This window comes from Balearica regulorum, chromosome 1, assembly GCF_011004875.1.
Source record: "Balearica regulorum gibbericeps isolate bBalReg1 chromosome 1, bBalReg1.pri, whole genome shotgun sequence".
Lineage (NCBI taxonomy): Eukaryota > Metazoa > Chordata > Aves > Gruiformes > Gruidae > Balearica > Balearica regulorum.
In genome coordinates this window covers 1,517,626-1,536,479 of record NC_046184.1, presented here as the reverse complement: position 1 = coordinate 1,536,479, position 18,854 = coordinate 1,517,626, and the positions used below count along the sequence as shown (strand labels likewise).

General features: G+C 45.4%; 1 protein-coding gene across 5 annotated transcripts in view; it reads right to left on the bottom strand.

The window, feature by feature from the left end:
• Positions 1-18,433, bottom strand: part of NRF1 (nuclear respiratory factor 1) — a 75,808-nt gene extending 57,375 nt beyond the window's left edge. The window contains exon 1 of one of the 5 annotated variants that reach the window (XM_075750794.1): positions 18,261-18,433. The gene's annotated coding sequence lies outside the window, so the exon portion shown is untranslated. The remainder of the gene's footprint in view (positions 1-18,260) is intronic. The other 4 variants (XM_075750742.1, XM_075750874.1, XM_075750955.1 and 1 more) reach the window with 4 other exon arrangements.
• Between the last annotated feature and the right edge of the window lie 421 nt (positions 18,434-18,854).

The window sequence follows — 18,854 nt, the reverse complement described above, 5'->3', positions numbered from 1 at the left end:
GAGTCAGTCTGGTTAAAAACAGGGACTTGGTCACATATTTAATTATGCAGCCAGCTGGTGTGTGACAGAGGTGAAGCATAGTCTAGCAGCTAAAACAAAGAAACAAGTATCAAGATACAGGTCCAGTACTGGAAGCTGCCCAGATACTAAGATGACCGTGACACTAGAATCACCCTCTGTACTGGGAAGGCTGGGAAAGAGGCACATCTCCTGTATTTACACTCCCACTAACATTACTGCCCCAAGAAAGTGAATTTTTTTGTCCATGAAACACTAAGAGATCCCCTAAAAGCTCCTAAATAGTATGGATGGGAAACTAAACTCAATTTGGACCATGAACAGATGTGTCCCAGCTTCTGTTTTCTATCCAGGCGTGCGGTAGAGGAACTCGAGCCGTGGGACAACCGAAGTGCTGCTGTGAGACTGTTACAAACCTACTGAGGTTACGGCTAAAGCCAAATCACCTTCAAACTCACAATCCTCCCTAAAAGGCTGCTAGATTGAGATGTTGCTGTTGTCCGACGCTGTTTACAAGTCAGATTGTAATATTAGAATCATCCAAAAATAGCCGCAATTCAAATACCACCAGTAAGGAAGGGACTAAGATGCTGAGGTACATTGAAGTAAACTCAAAATCTCTAGTTAAAAAGATAAATAAATAAAATTCAGCCAAGCAACTTATTTTGCCATCTCCATAGAAAAATGGGGGGGGAAAAAAAAAGAAAAAATATTTCAAGCAAAACCTTAATGAAATAACTCAGCAGGCCAGGCCTTCCCAAGCCACCATGCTTTTTCTGAAAGGATATATTGCTGCTTTTCTCAATAGAGCAATACAATTTTAAGTACTTTCCATTTAAAAAAACTGTATTTATCCACAGAAAAATATAATCAGAATATAATTGACGAAGTGTACTAAACTTTTAGCTCATCAGGAGACAAGCCTGCAAGACAACGGATGCTTCAGATATTGTTCCCTTTGGAAGGAAACCTGCTTGAATCAAGCGGCAGTCTACACTCGATGCCACTGAAAACGTTGGGGTTTTGTAAATAAAATTGGTAGTAGACTGAAACTAGGTATTTCTGAGTCAGCAAGCAGACAGCTGGGTAAGCAACATCTATACTCCACACGTGCATTTGATCTGTTTTTTACGGGCACATGTCCTGCTTCGATGCACAGTGTCTGGTTGAATGTTGGCATTTTTGGAAACAGTTATAAGCAATGACTGGGATAATCAATAGCAAGGGTCCTCACGTTTATTTAAAGATGAAGTCCACTTGATTCAAACAAGGCCTAATAACCGTCAACCTACTACAAACTCTTTCTTCTCTCCACTGCCTCCCATTGTCCTGGTTTGGGCTGGGACCGAGTTAATTTTCTCCCTAGTAGTTGGTATAGTGTTGTGTTTTGGATTTTGTATGAAAATAACGTTGATAACACATTGATGTTTTAGTTGTTGCTAAGTACTGCTTATACTTAGTCAAGGACTTTTCAGCTTCCCACGCTCTGCCAATGAGGAGGCGTACAAGAAGCGGGGAGGGAGCACAGCCAGGGCAGCTGACCCAAACTGCCCAAAGGGACATTCCATACCATATGACATCATGCTCCATATATAAACTGGGGGGATTGCTGCTTGGGGATGGGCTTAGAATCAGTTAGTGGTGAACAATTGCACTGTGCATCACTCGTTTTGTATATTTTACTATTATTATTTTCTCTTCCTTTGCTGTCCTATTAAACTGTCTTTATCTCAACCCACAAGTTTTACTTTTTTCCCCAATTCTCCTCCCCATCCCGGTGGGATGGGGGGTTGGAGTAAGCGAGCAGCTGTGTGGTGCTTAGTTGCCAGCTGGGGTTAAACCACGACACCCATTCAAAGGAGTCCAAGGTACATGCTGCAACATCTGAAGGTCACTTGCTTTCCTGGTGGCACTATTAGATTTCCTCACTCTTGCACTTTCCTGCCTATATCAAACTAGGTATAACCTGTATATTCCTGCCCAACTGTGCATACAACACCACCACAAGCTCTAGTAATTCGCTTCTAACATGTAACTTGGATTAATTCTAGTTTAACCTGATAGCTGGCGTCACTCAACGCAGGTTTTCTACTTTTCCAACTTCTGCGCTACTTTCATACCTGCACATTTTCCTTCCAGAAAATTTCCAAATGTCTCCACGATCATCCACTGAAGGGCACTGAGCCTTATCTTTGAGTGCCGAGACCTGAGTAGTTATTCATATATTCAGATTATTCCCAAAGGATTTCTGATATAAGTCAGGCTTTGTGGGCAAACACCTTGACTGGCAGTTTCTGCTGGCAATTACCAACCTGTTACAACTGTTGTTGCCCCATCAGCAAAGCATCTCTGTTATGCATCCCAAAGGTCCACACTTGGATTTGAACAGGGATTCAGGCACAGGGGATGAAAGTAAAGTTGTTCTTAATTAATTTTAGAGATGAGCATTCATCATTCCAGAAAAGGAAAGTTTATTCCCATTTTACTTCAGAAACCAGAACAGTTTCAGGTGTAAGGAAACCCTAATGATATGACGATGCCTGCAAAGACATTTCCTGGTAGTTGTATCTTAGCCCAGAAGCCTGGGATTACAGCCAGAAGTATTTTTAAAGTCATTTAAAGTTCTTAAAAAATATGAGGATAAAGTCCCTCTCATCACACAGTGCAGTTGCTTCACGACTGTGTCAGAGGTTCCTTTGATGTATTGTCAACTATGATCAATGGCTGTTGACACCATCGCTGGAAGAATACCAGACAGAGGAGGAGCAAAGCAATCCAAAATAGCAGAAGCCATACCATTCAAACCAGCAGAAAACAACAGAAACTGAACATAAAACCCATAAATTCTACATTAAATTTAAACCCACATGGATTAAAATGAAGGTCTCGTCTGCTCAGTGTAATCTGTGGTGTGAATGTAGAGAGATATAACTCAACCAATAGAAAACCATGTGGGTTATCCTACTGTAGAAATTGGTGGTGGTAGAGGTAGAGAAGTTTAATGTTTCTTCATGGGTGCTTTAAACTGAGCCAAAAATAAAATGTCCACACCAGAAAAAATGATGAGGTACACCAGCATGACTGGAAAAACTCTCTTACACAGACAGGGCCTGGACTTATTTTTATCCTTTAGACCACTGAAGCGGTTTTACCTCACATGCTGCCCTCTGAGACAGCCTTAACTTAGAGATGAGAATATCATGTATCTGCTGGCACTTTAAATCATGTGGACATTTTTACTAACTCATCCAACACAATGGCTAATTCATCTGAAACCCGGTTCAGATTACCAATAAATAAAAGAATCGCTGGCTCTCACTTCTTTGGCGGTTTAAATAATTTTAAAAGGATGCAAAATATTAATTATCCAAAAGGGACCTTGGGGAATGCAGGGGCACAGGTTTTAAATGGAAAGAGGGTAGATTTAGATCAGACATAAGGAAGAAATTCTTTACGATGAGGGTGGTGAGGCACTGGAACAGGTTGCCCAGAGAAGCTGTGGCTGCCCCTGGCTCCCTGGCAGTGTTCAAGGCCAGGTTGGATGGGGCTTTGGGCAGCCTGGGCTAGTGGAGGGTGTCCCTGCCTATGGCAGGGGGTTGGACTAGATGATCTTCAAAGGTCCCTTCCAATCCAAACCATGCTGTAATTCTATGATTCTACCATTCTGAAACAGGGTGGGAACAGCTAACAGCCTCCTCAACATCCAAACCACCAAATAGAAAGTTCTCATGTTCAAGTTTTGCAACCAGACCTTCCTTCTGCTTGGGTATTTCAGAGCTCACTCGATGAGCAAACCTCTCTTCCATAAGCCAACACCACAAAGCCCAAGAAGTCCCACTGTGAAAAAGGGTGGGTTGCCTTTCTTACAAAACTTGCTTCTTTGTCAAAGAGTTCTGTACTTTCTTTGCAAATAATCCTGGCTGTCAGAATCAGGCTGCATATTTTCATATCAACAGTGAGTCACTATGGGTAGAACACCATAAGGGAAGAGTCCACCTGTATTCTGTAATAGCACTCACATAAAAATGAGTATGACATGTTATAACTAAAATGCAAGAATTAGCAAACCACCAATAGCAAACGGAAAGGCCAACTCTCACGCTGCCTGCTCAGTGCGCTACAGCACAACTTTTCCTAACCAAAGGTTTTGGAAGAACGAAATCCCATCCCAGCCAGCTGCACGGCACTGCTGCGCAGGGGAACTAACCTTGTTTGACAGACACTCCGAGCTCAAGCAGCAGTGATATAAGCAAGGATTTAGAAATTACACAGGAGGAAAGACAGAGGACTAACCGACAGACATACTTTTTCAGAATCCACTTAATAAGCGATCAATGTCAGCAATTAATTTAATAGACACGTTAACCTTTCCAGCTCGGGGTACTGTCCCTGTGCTCATTTCAGGCTGGTCAGCTCATCAACCCTCTTCTCTTCCAGCGATGAGACTCAGGAGAAAGGCTGCATTACATGACCCACCTACCGCCCTCTGAAGAATTGACTTTGAATTGCTGAGAAGATGTTAAATTTAGATGATATAGGAGCAAACAAGATGCTATAGGAAGCCACAGTAACTACTAAAAAAAAAAAAAAAAAAAGGCAATAAGTTTGCATCAGCTCATGTCTCTGAAAAAAACCCACAACAGTCAACCTGCATCAAGCTTCTCCTCATCTTCCCCCTTTCCCCCTAAACATCAGGGGGGTCGATACCTAAACCTCCAAAGATGCCTGCAGAGGTCTAGGCTGGTGTCCACAGAGGCCTGGCTCTCCAGCATGGACGGGTTGTTTAAAAAGGTACAAAACAGCTTTCAGCTAGTGATGGACCCACCGAAACACAAAGAGCAGGGCACTGAGGAGGCCTCATGACCTGCAAACTCTCTCTTGTAGAGGAGGGTTCATAACAGCTTTCCCCAAAGCCATGCCTTGTGTTCAGCGTACTGTAAAGTTAAGCAGAAAGGAAAAAGGAAGAGGTGCGTCGTTGTGGTTGCTCAGTTGGCTCAGGGGACATCAGATGTTCCTGGGGTTTTATTATTTTTTTACAATTTGTTTTGCTTTTTTAAATTAAGTAATTTAGAGGACTTACTTGAGAGGGCCAATTCTACATACCCACTCTTGAGAATAAACCCTCTGGATCATTTCCTAATTTGTTTCAAAGTAATGGAAACACTTTTTTTTTTTTTTTTCTTTTGCACCCCATTTTCTGTTTGATCCCCACACTGTAGTCAGTACAAATTCCTTATCGACAACCCTACTCCAACACAGGAACTCAGCACACAGTACTTTGTCTGGCACTACACAGCAGTCTCCAGACCAGTGTAAAAAGGAGGAAAAAAAAAATAATCTGGCTCATCATTCAAGCTGGTCACCCTCCTCATGGTTTTAACTTCAGTGAAACACTGCTCCATGCTTGGCGAGCTGGGTTTTTTTCCAAAAAACATGCAACACCTCCTCCCTTTCTTCCACTCTTTTTGTAAAGTTGACAAGCATCTGGAGTTTAATATGCCCTTAATGGATTCAAGCCTCCACTGTAAATAAGTCGTTTGCTTTGCATTAAACAACCGACATCACACTGGCACTTTTGTTCTCAGAGGCGATTGCGGAGAGTTAATCAACGGGGCTCCTGTGATCCGGGTGTGTTAATTCTCGTGCAGCAGCTCCGTGGGCTGCGGGGTGGCTGCTGCAGCCATCAGTCGCCGCCTGCTAAGCCCCTTCTTGCAGCTCTCCAGCAGTGTTCAGCTGCATAGACCAGCACCTCTGCTAGGAAATGGGCCTCTAAATCAAGTTTTGGCCATTTGCTGCTCAGTTTGCTTTTCCCCTTCCCCTAGCTCGGAGAGGAGCCACAGTGCTTACTTGCTAAACACTGCATCTTCAACGATGCTGTGAGGAGGTGGCGATGATGCTCAGCATTACTCCCATGCTTATCCCCATCACTTGGCCATCGCAGTGCAGCAGGAGCAGAGCAGGTCGCAGAGATGCTGGTGGTGGCACACGGGGCTTCACACATGCAAAGCATGTGCCTTGCTGAGCTGCCTTCCTCTCCACTAAGAGCTCGCTGTAGCAAGGTAGACCACACCGCCTCGATTTATTTTAAGACCTACCAACTGTTTGCAGCTGCAACAGCTCATCCGTCTGCCTGCCGCAGCGACCATCAGCACCGGTGTCATCTCGCGAGAGGAAGGAATCTAAAATACCTTTGATGATCCAGGCCAACGTGACGTGAAGCAGTTTTTTCAGTTAACTAGATTTCATACTTCACGTATTCAATCAGATTAAAAAGCACTTCCTATGCACTTAGTACATAAGAACATTTTATTTAAAAAGCTATTTCAAATATCCGGCTGTATGTCCAGATAAATTCCAAATTCCCTGCAAAGACAGCCTGGAATAATTCGTAAGTGAAAACTGATCCACTGAGAAATTAATCATTTGCCATTTACTAATAAAATCAAATCCTGTTTGAGTGTAATTATACCTTTGAAATTGTCCGGTATTGCTTTTTGCTAGTCTGGCACAAAGCCCTCTACATATTTTTTAAAGCAAGTACATACCTCCTGATACAGTTAGTTTCTAATCAGCAGATTTCAATGGTTATACTAACCATGAAGAACTAACCTCATTCAGAAACAATGGCAACACAAACCAAGAGATTGTACACCGTGATTTTCAAGAGAAGCCATGACTGGAATCACTGGCATTCATCAAACCTTATGAGTCTTGCAAGACTTGTGTCTACTCTCCGATTACAATAGCCAGAACCGGTGCGGTTTTGATAGCTCCTGAGATGGTCTGAATCAGAGTTGCTGCCAACCTCCAGTTGAGGGGAGGATAGAGGACAACCTCTGTCCTCGGAGAGATGGCCGGTCTTGGCTTCGTGCTGTCCCAGCTGCATTTCTCCTCTATCTGGGACCAACACTGGCTGGTACCCAGAAGCCACATCTCGTCCAGAGACGTCCACCTCGCAGCCAGGCCTGACTCACACGGGCACAGAGCTTGCTCGCAATGTTTCCTGACAATGCTGGTTAAGAAACCACTCCCAGGTGAAATCTCAGATGGCAGGAGGTCTACACCAGCTGATTACAACCACACTGGCTTCTGTGAGCATAGCTTGCAACCAAAAGCCACGAAAAAAAAACCCCATGTCCCATTCCTCAGCTGTGCTACCTACCAACAAACAAGACCCAGACCTTCTCCTGGTCTTTCCTCCATGAGGAGAAAAGAAAGAGGATGTTCACGTCCTCCCCAGCAGGAGGTTTCAGACTCCCAATAGCAGAGACTTAGCTCTTTCCATGATATTCACCTGTCACGTTGCATTGTCGTCTCTCACTGGTTAAATATTATTCTTTAATTTGCCTTCAGGATACGTTTGATACCATTCTCGTATAAAATTGTGCCTAGAAGGAATTACCACTGCAGGTTGGATAAGGAAACAATGCCATTCCTCAGGGACAAGATCAATTAATATCTTAATCATTACAACAACTCATTTAAAATGCACATTTAAATCCAAAAATCCTGTTTTTTCATGGCTATGGAAAAGGTCTTCCCTTGCTCACGGAGGGAATTTTCTGGCCTACACCTCAATCCATTAAAAATGGCTTTTTTCTTTTTTTTTTTTTTTTTTTTTTTGGTGAAGTTTGTGTCATTCTGGAAGCTGTGCAAGGTTTTAGCTGGGACTGACTTTCCGGGACTTGAGACATTGCCTCACGTCAGCAGCAACAACTGATACCCTGCACAAAGGCAAGATAAGACACGCTAGTTTACACCTCTCCTATCAAGATTGAAGTGAACATCTTATTTCACACTGGCTCACGGCGGCACGTGGACAGATGCCTCATGTCGGCAGAGACACGGTAACTCAAGCGCTAAGAGGAACTACAGAAACCAGCTCTCATTCCACAGCGTCCTCCTGTGGCATAATATTAGTATAATGATCCTTTTAATTAGGTTGGGGAAAAAAAAAAATCCCTATGCTACCAGTCTCAGCATGAAAAGACCTAAAATAAAATTGATTCTAGAAAACAAAACCAAAACCCCTTCTATTAATGTGCTCTTTTTATCAGCATCTCACATAAAAGAGCAAATACATCACACTGCAGGAAAAACTTCACACACACAAAGTCTGGAAAAGAAACAAATCGGATTTTACACAAATTTATTAGGCATACAAACTCCTATTTGCTGCTGAAGTTTCTGCTGAAAGCCACCATTTGGCAATGTGATAGGACATTCATTTCATGATGTACGATGCAACTTGCAACAGGTCTTTTTTTGCAGCTTAACTTCATGCATTTAGCACCAAATGCCAGCAGGAAGCTATAGGCTGAACATAAGAGTGAAGTGGTTTCTACCTGGACTCTTCTCAGGCTTCGGCACAAAGGCGATGGCAAGCGTGGGGAGAACTTCACCTCAGCACTCCATCCCGCTGCACAAGGCAAGCTGGAGCAGATGCCTGGTCTCCCTCCTGCCCAGGCCAGCAGGGAGCAGAACCAGCACATCGGAGAGAACGTGAACCTCTCCAGGAAAAAAAAAAACAACAAACCAAATACCACAACATTTTTAAATTACCCCAGCAGCTGAACTGGGCTGGACTGGCTGCCAAAGCAGTTTGTCTTCAGTTGCTTGCCTCAACCAGAGCAATAGTGGCTCACAGGGAAAGCACAGCATGTACATGCAGGAGGAGTCTGCTTTTTTAGAGTCTTTTTTTTTTTTTCTTCCAAATTTTAAGCAATTCACATAAGTTAAAAAAAAATAAAAAATTAAAGAGTCCTACAGTGGAATCAATCCTCCCCATGAAGACACCAAGAAAAAGGTTAGCACACATTCAGCATTCAGAAACCAACAGCAAGGGCATACCACCACACCCCAGCCCATGTCAGCCGGCCAGTGTAATCCAAAACTGGAAGTCAAACTACACCGTAAAATCGTAAACCACAAGGTGGAATTCTCATTTAGCATTCCCCGTGCATCCCCCCAGGCTCTGCAGGTTTCACGTTAAGCATTTGGGGTGCGACATGCAGAGGTGACTCTCCCTTACCACCAGATACTCCTGGGGCAGAATCTCCTTCCCTAAAATTTCTTTGCAGGATGTGTAGTCTGACATGAGTCTAGGAAACATAACGTATGATAAATGGCATTCTCAAAGGTAATATTTTGCCAACTTACACATTCTTTCATTTTATTTAAAGAACGACACAGAAATCCCAATTTCAAATTATTTTACTTTCTGGGCATAGCCCAGAAGTCATTTTAACAGTGTGATGTGAGTTAGTGATCTCTAGTCGATACAGCTTTTTTAATTAACACACAAAGTGGTCTTTTAAGAATTACTAACCGAATAAGCGCAACTGCCGACGGAGCTGCTATTTGCTGATCGCCGACAGCATTCCTGGCACTGCACAAAGGCACAGCCCTCGTCCCAACAGGATTATTGCCTAAAAGACAGAGCGCAGCCCTAGCTGGCTGCATTAAGGTGCAAATGTTCCCAGTTTTAATCCTCTTTTATCGAGAGGATTAGTGGTTATGCTGGACTACCACAGAAAAACATAATGGAAGTGTGTTTTACCAAGGGATTGGAGCGAGAGGATGGTGATGTGACACACCACGGCTTCGTCTAGACCGAGACGTGGAGGTGTGAAGTATCATGTTAACCGTAATGTCCAGCATGGATGAGGTCTGCTGTCTTCAACCTTGGCTAGATGGATCACCTTAAGGACTGGGTCCTCACATTGCATTAATTCAACAGGATTAGCACACAGTAAAGGCAGATGACACAGCCCTAACCACATTTAATTATCTAACTTCCACCCTAAAATGGCAAGGCTGGCCCACACGTCCTTGATGGTTCTGTTAGTGATGCAGTGTTCGGGGAGGTGTTTAATACGGTCTGGTTGATCCTAAACCCAGGATGAGTTACACAAGTATGACTGTAGCTGGTTTTAGGCGGGGTGGTGCCACTTTAGCTGGATGAAGAAGGGTACAGGTATTCAACCCGTGTGTACAGAAGGTCCCGCGCGATGGATTAAGCAGTGATGAGCTGTCCCAGACCAAAACAAAAAAAAATCCAAACAAAATATATCTTTTGCAGTTTTAGACTTTAACCCTTTCAATTCATTTGCCCTCTGATACTGCAAGACATACTAAAGCCCTCTATGTTGTAAACAAACAGATTAGGAACCCAGGCCTTTCTGTCTTCAATTAAAAAAAATTAAATCCTGTGGGGAAAATACACACTACAATAGCATTTGTTTTCAAGATCTTATTCTACCTAAGGTTTTTTTCCTACAGCTGTTTAAGAGGAGGGGTTGTGCATTCACAGGTCTGCAGAGAGCCTCTAATGCCAACTACCATACCTGCATTCACACCGGGAAGAATTTGGGGATTCTCCTCCAGGCGGAGGAAAACGGGCATTACGGGTTACCCTGGGGTGCCCTTTAGGGCATCTGAGGTGACAGCGTACAGCGAGGTTCGCTTCAGTAACAGTAAAAAATGGGATACGTCCTCCCCTTAGCACCTGGAACTGGGAAAAAGAAAAGGACAGGCTCCCTCTCAACAGTTTCTTGTGGTTCAAGAACACATCTGCTTGCCTGCCCTGCAAAAGACTGCATCTGAGGAGGAAAAACTCCCCAGCAAAACCGCTGGGAACTAATGAGCAAAGACCCTGAAAAAGGAAAGTGTCACCTCTGTTAACGAAGCACCAGGTATGCGAGGAAATCCAGTGCGTGTTGCATTTGCAGCTGCATATTACACAGGATTAAGATTTGTGTTTTCTGGCAAAAAAGTGCATCTACAGCCCAACTAGATCAAAGAGATTTGTCTGAGTTATTTAAGTCTTAAGTACCTGCACACTGGATTTAAATGCTGGTTCAAACATTTTTCTCTCTAGTATTGACAAAGAGCCTGTTAAGTATGCAACCGTGCTCTCCAAGCGTCCTGCTTAGTACTCAGCTGTCTTCCACACTCCAAAACTGAACACTCAAAACCCAAGCCATCTGTTAAATGAAGCAGGGTTATAAGAATCCCACACATGAGTACGCCCGCTAATACTCTTCTTACTAAGCACAGTTATTTCCTTCTTAGTTTGGGAAGGGGTGCGGGTCAGTATGGCTGTCCTGGTTTGGGCTGGGATAGAGTTAATTTTCTTCCTAGCAGCTGCTACAGTGCTGTGTTTTGGATTTAGGATGAGAATAATGTTGATAACACACTGATGTTTTAGTTGTTGCCAAGCAGCCAAGGACTTTTCAACTTCTCATACTGCCCTGTCAAGGAGAAGGCACCCAAGAAGCTGGGAGGGGACAGACACAGCCAGGACAGCTGACCCCAACTGGCCAAAGGGATATATATTCCATACCATGTGATGTCATGCTGTGTATATAACCAGGGGAGTGAGCCAGGAGGCAGTGCAGCTCAGGAACTAGCCGAGCATTGGTTCTGGGTGGTGGGCAATTTGTGCTGTGCATCACCTGTTTTGTATATTCTATTATTATTATCTTCCTTTTCTGTCCTATTAAATTGTCTTTATCTCAACCCACAAGTTTTACCTTTTTTTTTTTTTTTTTTCCAGTTCTCTCCCCATCCCAGTGGGGTGGGTGGGAGTGAGCAAATGGCTGTGTGGTTGTTTTAGCTGCCTGCCAGGTTAAACCATGACAACGGCTCACAGGAGTTGTACTCCCCCAGAATCTCAAACTTCCCACGCGTGCAGAGAACATCCGGGATTGAGCCATCACTGTTTTCCAGTCCTGACCCACCTTAAGTCAGTGCTCAAGTGGGGCTTTTCCTGCTTTGAATACATAGCACAGCATGCAAATCCCATGGGAACTCAAAGTTTTTAGAGTTCCTGCAATGCAAAACCCTATATTTGATACACTGAAAATGGACCACGAATTTTTATTTGCTGCTACATTTTGTACTTTAGATGTCTTTCACATTTCTTCACCACCACCTCCATCTACATATGCTTCTCATTATCAGGGTTTAAGCATTACAGCTATCACAGGAACATACACCATTTCCTTCTAGAGCAAGAGACCCAATTTACTGATTTACCTGCCGATTGCCATGAATACTCATGATGCAGAAATAATAAGCCTGAAAAAAACAAAAAACTTGCAACCCAAAGCAACTATGAGAAGAGCTTTGAATCAGCTAGGTCTTCCTAGGGAGGAAAGGGAGCAGCACTATTTCAAGTCCCTTCTCTTTCAAAAGGGAAACCAGGAGTTAAAGGATTTTCTTTGAGCCCAAGAAAGCGGCTGCAGAAGCAGCAGCAGGAGACTCTAATGGCTCATGCCAAGAATAAACTTATGGGGAGAAGAATTAATTTACACACTGTTCCTCTACAGAAGATGTTGCAAGGTAAATAAAGCGCGGAGACTCCGGGGGTGTGGTCTTGCAAGTATTTTTGACCCAGACTATGGGGAAGTTTTCCAAGCCTGGAAGTCATCCCCATTTGACTACTTTAGTTAGACGGTTATGTAATAAACAGTGGGAGGGACTCGGTTTCTTTTGGATTGCATTTCTTGATCACACGGGTTACACGCAAGAAGCATGCTTTATAAATGAAAATACACTTTTATGTTTTTCTGCTTATGTATTTGAAGTCAGATGAATTTTGTAACAGTACTGACAAAGTTGAGTTACCCTCCAAGTCACTATCAGTCTGTAGCATCTGAGCAATCCATTTATTATTTATAGGCAATACAGACAGCACACAGAGCAAACAGATAAAATAATTCACACATCTGCCTTACACACGGCCTCACAGAGGCAGAAAGTAATCAACAACCAACAAAAATAACGCGAGGAAGCAGGGGCTCAGAGCCCAGCACCAAGAGCAGAACACACCTCACCATGCTCCATACTGAGGAGCCACCTGCTTTCATCCTCCAGCACAAAAATAGGCTCCATTACCGACTGAAAACACTGTGGTGTCTAAGAAAGGATGAAAAACAGGAAGAAAAGGAGATGCTGGACTTCTCAATCCAATAGAGTCAATGCTCAGATGGAATACACCTTCCATCCAAAGCGTTCTAAGAGTCTTTGTACAGCTAGATCTTTCTTACAGGAGGGGAAAAAAACCAAAACACGGTATTTCATTGACATCAAAATGTCAGTGCACATCAGGATGCCTATCACTCCTACATGCTCCACCAGATATAGCCTCCATCTCCCCATTTTCTGTCAACAGAAGGGACTCGTCCTTAAGAGTTTGGCAGGCAATTCATCCACAAAACCAGACCAGCCTCAGACAGAAGTCCTTCCCATAAAGCTAAATGCATCAGGCGATCTCCAAAACAAAGTGGGTGTGCAACCTCAATTACTTGGCCATCCTCTCCCAGCTCCCCTCTTACTACCACTCCTGGTGAGAACACAAGGTCTGCTCCTAGTTATAAACTGTACTATTCTCAAAAGGATAATAGGCTTTGTTGTTTCCTAGCGAGTGGTGGATAAAAACCAGCAGAATGGTGCCTGGATGGTCCTGGTTTAGCCTGGACAAACGAGAGGTTCCTGCCACCCATGTACAAAGTCCTGGCAGCCTGCACGACTCTGAACCCTAAAAAACTTTCTCCATGCTCTACTGCTAACAGTACAGCCTTACGTTGGAAAGTAGCTGACAGTTTGTTGAGGAATATTAGTTCTTTAATGTAAATAAGTAGGTTTTAATTAGAATAAATTACTTAGGAATATAAGAGAGAGTGATTGGTGCTGTTTGCTTAGCTTTACTTAGCATGAGTCCCTAGATTTGCTGAAGCCTTAGGCTGTCATAGAAGTATTTTTCTCAGTAATTTTCCTAGCAGTTTTCCTAACAGCTAGTACAGTGCTGTGTTTAGTCTTTTAGCATGGGGAAGTATTTTCATATCACACTCATGCCTCGGTAGTGTTTTTCCAAGTCTGGGGCTCCTCAGTTCTCCATGTTCCACCAGCAAGGGCAGGTGCACGAGGAGCATAAAAACCAGAAGATAAGGAGGCTCCAACCTTCAGGGAAAACTGCAGAAACTGCGAGTCAACAAGAGCCTGCCTGGACACAGAAGAAGAATCCAATTAGACGCCAGAAGACCCCAGACCAAAAATCACCATTGGACTAAAGGACGTGTGGACAGCGCGTGAGGGGTGGGTGTGTGGGACCCAAGGGTGTAATTGCCCCGGGATTTCTTTGTTCTGGGTCCCTCTCTTCGGAGGCGCCCAGCCCAGGCTGATCCTGCTGCTGCACCTTTCAACTAAATTAATTATTTTATAAAATCCAACACCTGAGACTCTGCTGTGAAAAACTTATGGTCGAGCCTGAAAAAGGAGGAAGTGTGCCCAAGAATAAGTGAGTATGCGTGTGCACCACCACGAACGGTGGGTGAATGCTTGGGCAGCAGCTACTCCTTTAACAAGTTTCAGGTGAAAAAAAAAAAAAGAGAAGATGCTACTAATGCTCAGCATTTTATGGTTTGCAATACTTCAAAAACAGGGGGTTTGCTAAGATATATTCACCTGGTCTATATTCACACGCAAAATGAGCTGATGGAGATTCACAATACCTGACACACAAATTCACTCACTAAAGCAAGTGACAAACAGATCGGGACAAGGGCGCGCATCTGCATTCAACAGTGGGAGTGTGAGAAACTATTAAACTGACCCTCTACTAAACAACCACATTTCAAACCATAAGTGGATGGATTAAACACAGAAAAACATTGCCCCAGCACAAGAGACCCTGCTAGAGACTACGTGCCACTTGACTCCTTCATTTTGGGGGGTCTTCAGTGGTTCATGAGACTTTCAGCAGGAGGAGCTTTACTGAAGATCCGGAAAAGCACAATAACCTGCAACAGAGCTCTGAATCTTGTGTGAAAACTAAGCTGGAATATGTGGAAACTTTTATCCTTAATTTTGATTTACAAGTGGCCGTAGCCAGTCCTAATTTTAGACAAGCAGGCTTAACAAATGGCTATGTATCAAAGAGCTAATGAAGTTCATTAGAGGAGAGCCACAAGTCACAACAAGTATCTGCTTCAAGTGCCACCTCAGCACCATTTTCCATCTTTCTACTACATAGTAAAAGTAAGATCCCCACCTGCAGCACTTATTTAAAAGTTATTTAAAAAGACCAAGGGGTGTATTTTAAAATTATTTTATTTAGTAACTCAAGCACTGGGTAATCAGTAACACAAGAAACCTTAACTGTATTTTTTTCCTATGAATTTACTTCAGAAGCAGTGTAAGAAAGATAAAGTCCAAGGCTAAATTTTACAGTACTTCTTGTACTAAAAATCATCAACACAAGCTGGTTCCTACCGACAGCACACAACATTCTTAGGTATAAAAGTATTAAATTTTCTTGGTAAAAGGGATACAGGGGCATGGCAGAGTCACTGCACTCTGCTTCCTTCCTAGAGAATTCCAGATCAGAGGAGGGTAAGGCAATGAAAAAAAAAAAATATTCCCAAAGCCTTCAAGAGACTGAGAAGCTGCACGGAAATCTCCCTCGGTTGGTAAATGAAGAGCAGGTGGAAGCAGTAATGGAGATATTCCCAGAGCATGTACACGCACATGGCAGCAGAAGTTTGACATGATGTAGCCTAGAAGCGAGATTTACAATAAAGGCGGCCCCAGCGCTCCCAACCTGGGCTCCTGCAGTCATTTGTCGTTCTTTATTTTCACTTACGAGGCTGAAATCTTCCAGGCTTGAGCTTGCCAGAAGTGAAACTGGCTGGTTTAAGTCTAAGAAAAGATGATTCAGGCTCCTGAGCGAAAGAAAAAGTTATGAAATTCCAACACTTTGAAGTAGTTCTCATGCCAAAATACCTGCAGTCTGGAAGTTGACATCTGTGCAGCCAACCAGTCATGGGGCTTTTGTCCAGGAAAGTTGAGACAATTAATTGAAGCGCAATATTACAGCGCGTAAAAACCCCTGCGTGGCCAACTTTACTCAGAAGCAAAGTGGCCTTTGCCCACCATAGCTTAATCCTCTATGAAAAAGTTTACGCCACGCATTTTCCTGATGGAGCTATAGAGAAAGGCAACCTCCAACCGACACAGCACGCGCTAAGGTTTCTTGGTGGTATAGCCGTTTGTTGCCAGGACAGATTATTTACTTCTGGGGTCAGCGGATTTGTTGTACTGGCACCCTGGGCAGCAGAGTTGGCCAAGTTACCTCCAAAGGAGCGCCTGTGCAAGACAGCAGGTACGAAGTGAAAACGCCACGAGTTAACGAGGTCCACAGAAAGATTTCAAATCAACAGAAAGGCAGTGCTTTCACTGCTCCATGCCAAAAATCATATTGCCTACACACACATGAACACTGGCTCTATCCAGGCTGCCAACGACCGACGCTTTACAAGACCCGTGCTTCATTCCACCTATGTAACATGAATGTACATCAGGCCACACACTTTGTAAAGCGCAGATGCTATTGCGGTACGTTAAATTGTAAGAACCGCATAAAACGCGTGCTGGATGAGGCAGAGTTCCCCAGCTTGCTGTATTTATGGCCTGTGCGTAAGAGCCCATACCTCATTCATCGTAAAGCCTGTACATAAATGACGTGAGACTTCTGAAAAACAACTGCGATACAGTAAAATACAATAAAAAACTGTGACACTCTATAAAATTGTAAACACATGTAGAAAATTACATGAGCATATGAGATTATTTAATTAAACTCTAAACTGTAACACTTATCCACGATGGACAAGACTAAAACTCTGAAAAAAAAAGAGTTAAAATAATCCTGATCTTTCCAAAGTTACCATCATTATATACTTCCTCTTTCACCCTCAATGAAAAAAACCTGTGGCTCTCAGTTTTACCATAGGCATGAAAATCTAAATTAAAAAGATGAACAATTTCTCTCTCATCTATTTCCCCAACAATTAGGGCATTAAAAGTTCAATCTAACAGGTTTGAAAAATGAGCCAATGTGATGCAGATGAACCAGAAGACAAGGTAACACTACTGCTAAAGTAAGGATGAACACAAATTGCCGTGATGTCACAAACGAAACTCTGAAAAATAACGACAGCACACAGCCACCGCAACACTGAAAATACTCTCACCATGTCCAGGACACGGGAAGAAGGTCTAAAACCATGCCTGGACAGCAGCAAGGCTAACACATTAGAGACAAAAAACAGAACAGCAAGGCTCATCCTAAGATAAAAATCCTGAATTCTGGAAGTAACGAAGATGGTTCCAGTTGACGAGGGAAAAAAAAAAAAAGCAGAGATCCAAATCTTGAAGAGGTGCACAGAAAACATCTCCCCACGCTACGAAAATTATCTGTAGCTGCAAGAAAGCTAAGACTTAGTAACCCCGCATGTATGAAGAATTTTGAGCCGAATACTTCTGCCCTGTAATTATTATTTACACCAACAAGGTCCTGAGCGCTTCAGTCACGAACCAGGTCTCTTCTAAGCCAGATGTTGTATAACGCAAGAACAAAGAGACAAGACTCATACCCCCTTTTGGGCATATTAGAGGAGGAAAAAAAAAAAAAAAATCTGCTCGCATGATTAACAGCATTTAAACTCGCTGCCCTCCCAGCAGCAGCCCCGCTCTCCAACTCATATACAAAAGGGCAGCGCCGGCCCAGGACGCTGCCACAAGGCATCCATTTGCAGTCAGAAAAATAAAAACGGAAAAAAATTAATAAAGGGAAAAAAAGGGGAAAAAAGGGGGGGAGGGGGGCATAGAGAGGGGAAATAAAATAGAAGGAGAAGAAAAGCCCCGCAAATGGCTGCAGCCGCGACCCAACTTCCCTCCCCGGAGCGGGACGGGCTCACAGCGGGGCCGGAGCAACCTGCTCCCGCAGCCTGCAACACCCGGCCCGGCCAGACGCGTGGGCCCGGGGCCGGGACCGCACCCGCCCTCCCCTTCCCTCCCTCCCTCCCTCCCACCGCCCCCGCCCCGCTGCCTCCCCCCCCCACCCCCAGGGGGGGAGCCGCTCGGTCCCCCCGGGCTCCCCCGGCCGCGGTCCGGGAGAAGCCCCCGGCGCCCCACAGGCCCCGCAGCCGCCGCCCGACCGCCAGCCCTCCGCCTCCGGCAGCCCGGCGGGAGCGGCCCACGGCCCGCCACGGGGCCGCGCTCCCCCCCCCCCACTCTCCCCCGGCGGGGCCTAGTGCGGCCTAGGCGGCCCCGCGGCGGCGCTGAGGGGAGGCGCGGGCGCCGGAGCCGGGGGTGCCTGGGCGGCCGGCGGGGGCCCCCGCGTTGCTGCGGCTGCGCCGGGCTGGAGGAGCTGGGAGATTGCGCGGTAGGACACTCACCTCAGAGCGGCTGCGCTGCGGCGGGCCTGCGCCGTGGAGCCTCTGCCGGGCGGCGGCCGGGGAGGGAGCCGAGCGGGGACGCGGCGCGGCTCGCCCTGAGCCGCCGCAATGGCGAGCGGGAGAGGCGGGGACCGGCGGCGGCGGCGGCGGCGGGAGGAGGCCGGGGGGGAGAGGGAGAGAGGGGGGGGGAGGAGGACGTATGGCGTCATAGCCCGGCGCCGCCGCCATGATGAGGAGGGCGAGGGCCGCGCCGGGCGGGCGGCGGTGGCGCCATGTGCGGGAGGTCGGGGCGGCGGAGGGGCGAAGGAGGAGGCGGCGGGGAGCGGGCGGCCGGCGGCGCCATGTTGGGGAGGTCGCGGCGCCTCTCCCCTGCGGGGAGTGGGGGCGCGCAGGGGGCGAGGGGGGGGGGTGGGCGCCATCTTGGGGAGGTCGCACCCATTCTCTGCCTCAGCGAGGAGGTGCGAAGGGGCTTCGGGCGGCGGGCGGGAGAGCCCTGAGGAGACGGCGGGCCGGGCGGATGGACCTGGCGCCTCAGCCAAGCGGGCTGTGGTCCCAGTCGCGTTTTTCTGTGGAAAAAGCCCGTTTAAAACCATC